Source organism: Equus quagga, chromosome 10, assembly GCF_021613505.1.
Source record: "Equus quagga isolate Etosha38 chromosome 10, UCLA_HA_Equagga_1.0, whole genome shotgun sequence".
NCBI lineage: Eukaryota > Metazoa > Chordata > Mammalia > Perissodactyla > Equidae > Equus > Equus quagga.
Window position 1 is genome coordinate 26125580 of NC_060276.1, and position 3482 is coordinate 26129061.

The 3482-nt window shown below is 36.8% G+C and overlaps 1 pseudogene; it reads left to right on the plus strand.

Annotated features, from left to right (window-relative positions):
• The first annotated feature begins 261 nt into the window (after positions 1–261).
• Positions 262–3482, plus strand: part of LOC124245937 (uncharacterized) — a 9324-nt pseudogene continuing 6103 nt past the window's right edge.

The window sequence follows — 3482 nt, forward strand, 5'->3', positions numbered from 1 at the left end:
AGAACATAGCCACACTCCTTCGTTTACATATTCTTTATGGCTGCTTTGGTGCCACAACAGTAGAGTTGGGTAGTTGCAACAGTGGTCTTGCAGCACACAGAGCCTAATATATTTACTATCTGGTGCTTTAAGAAAGTGTTTGCTGAATTCAAGAATAGAAAATTAGAAAAATAGAACATTTTCTCTAGTAATGAGGATTGAGTCCCAGTAGCAGGCTTATGGTCTCCACTTTGGGCAGTTCACAACCTAGAAGTGAGGAGCATGCAACCTTCTTGCTCTGAGAGTGGGGAAGAAGACCCACAGCTTGAAGAAGTGGTGAGTCTTAAGCCCTTTCAAACCACTTAACAGTCTAACCTAAGTAATGGTCTTCAAATCTGTCCTAAATTTTCCATGGTGACAGCTGGGATACTGATGAGCCCTCTGTTGATGAAGCCCCTGAGTATACACTTTTTTGAAGGCAAACTCTACTTCAGCCTTTTGAACCCATCCCATGGATAAGGCCTCTTTCAATTCTGATGACCTTGAAGAGACAGACCACGAGTTCCTTAAAAGTACTTTTTTAAAGAGTACTTCTAAGAGTTCATGGCCATTTGATCTTATTTATATGTGAAAAAAATGTCACTAACTTTAACTATCTCAGTTCTACAGACTTGTGAAATCTCACCATTTTAAGTATTTTGCTCCTGGTGGATACAACAGGTTTGTGTGTGTGTGTATATCCCTTAGACCCACACCAGCACATTTTTGTGTGAAATAAAACCTATACAAAAATGCAAAGTGCTGTTCTTATAGGTGGCTGCTTCTGTTGGATTTGCTTAATAGCTAAAAGGATAAAGCAGATTTAGATTTTAATAACCCAAACTGAATGTGGGGAACATTTCAGTCAGTTTCAAAACAGATTGTTTTGTTTTGTTTTTTGAGTGGTTGAAGTACAATTAGCTGGTATAATCTGGAGGAATAGTGAAATCATTTATATCATCGTCTAACCAACAGGCTAAGAAATAAATTGGGAGTTTATTTTACCATTTATACCTGTTTGGAGGTCACTGATGGATTTGGATGTTTTGAATGTCTTTTTGTCTTCCTTGCTTGCATTTTTTCCCCTTGTCTATTCAAATCTTATCCTTTTAGCCAAAATGAAATTCTAGCATTCTTCTTTATCAAAGATGTCATAAATGTATAAATGAATGGATAGAAATTTAGCAAGTTAAGAAAGATAATCTTTATAATTAAGCACTGCTTAAGTACTGTTAGTCAACTTACCATAAAAGGAAGTACTTTAATGATATAATGCTAATGCTAATAATAACAATAATGGTGCCAGTACCGAGTCAGGGCAATCAGCCATGTGTTAAGATATAAAAGCAGAGCCTCACAGGAAACCAAAAAAATCAACTGAAAATTTAATTAGAATTAGCCAGTTTCAAAGACTATTTGGAACTATTCCCTTTTTTACTGTTTATGATATTTAGAAAGAAGTGCAAGGTTCATGACAATGGACGGGAAACTGTTCACAAGTCTGTTACCCTTCCTGAGTACCAGAGACAGAATACATTACCCCTGTTTTGACTCATTCCTCAATTTGGTAACCATAGCAATTGAGACACTTTGGAAGACACTGCAAATTTTACAATGTGATATAGTACGTGAAGAATCCAAAGCAATTCAACTTCACCAGAGACTGAAAGTGTATGTAAATCCCACGAAGTTTCAACTAACTGACATGATGAGGGAGGAGATATTTTTATTATCCACACCAGTGATTTTCAAATCTTGGGTCATGGAAATCTTTTGCAGAAGTCCAAAATACAAAATAGCTAAAGCAGACCTGATTTCGTTTAAGCAGTTGTAGATATACAACTTTTTGTCCTCATGATCCAACTTTCTCTCCTCATCTCTTTGTCCGCTTCCACATTGAATTTAGCATAGTGTCTAGTACATAGCAGACATTCAAGTAATATTTTTGAATGAATAAATGAACAAGTGAATGAGACTCTTATGAGGAATCACCAGGGATCTGTGAAGAAGTTCTGCTTTATAGCTCATTAGTTTTAAGGATTAGAAACTTCTGAAAGACATGAGAAACACTAAATGTAGACCAAATGACATTTCATGTTTGTTTAAGGATTCAGAAGACCCTCTCATTCCTAGCAGAGCCTTAATACCAAGCATCATTATTTTGATGCTGGAATACCCTAAGAGAGGTTTCTTATACTTTGTACAAAAAAATGCATTTTATTATAATGTTCATTATAAATGTATTTTATTACAAGACTCACGAGTATGAAATACATTTCCAGAAATATGATAAAAGTCATAGCTACATGATATCACGTCTGTAGGTAAAACAATGCAATTGAAATCACAAATTCCATTTTTCTCCATAGATTTGGCTTCACAGATCAAAATCTAACAGACTTTGAAACTGGTAGTCCCTTTGAAGCTGGGTACCTGAGGGTTACTGTAAATATTAAATAAGATTATCGTTTGACCTTGTTCCCAACACAGATGAAAAGAAGTTAATCTTGTGAATTTGCTTTGTTCTTGTTTAATCTGAGGGGTGACTCAAGGGTCACAAGGATTTATGAGCTTGTTTTACAGAAGAAAAAGAATGCCTTCAAGGATCACCAGATAACCAGCCCCCAGCTGCTGTTGACATCCAGAAGTCAGAATGTCCAGGGGCTTATCTGGAGTAAAAGAAACACGAATTACCTCTTTGTTTCTCTGAAAGCCCTCTTGCCAAGATCTTTAACTCTATATAACTCCATCCTTTCTTCTCTTGTTAAGGTGGATTTGAGAGAACTCATTCTCCTGCCTTCTTTTTTGGTGAATTTGAATAAACCTTTCTCCATCTCCAGGCACTGATATCTCAGTGATTGGCTTACTGCCCAATGGGCACACAAACTTGAGATTAAGAGGCTTGCTATCACTTTTCACTTAAAAACAAAAAAGTTTTCAGAAATAAAGGATTAAGAGTAATTCTTCTGAGATATTTGCACATGGCTATGATACTTAATTTTATGTGTCAACTTGACTGGGCCAGGGCCTGCCCACATATCTAGTTAAACACTGTTTCTGGGTATGTCTGTGAGGATATTTTCAGATGGAAGAGATTAACATTTAAACTGGTGGGACTGAGTAAAACAGATTGCCCTCCCCAATGTGGGCAGGCCTCATCCAATCCATTGAGGACTTGAATAGAACAAAAAGGCAAAGGAAGATTGAACTCTCTCTCTCTTTCTCTCTGCCTGACTGTTTGAGCTGGGACATTGGTCTTCTCTGCCCCTGGACTGAGATTTATATCTTGGCATTCCTGGTTCTCAGGCCTTAGGACTCACACTGGAATTTACAGCATTGACATTCCTTGGTCTCCAGCTGGTAGATCATGGGACTTCTCAGCCTCCATAATCACAATGAGCCAATTCCTTATAATAAATCTCATTGTGTGTGTGTGTATATATATATATATATATATATATATA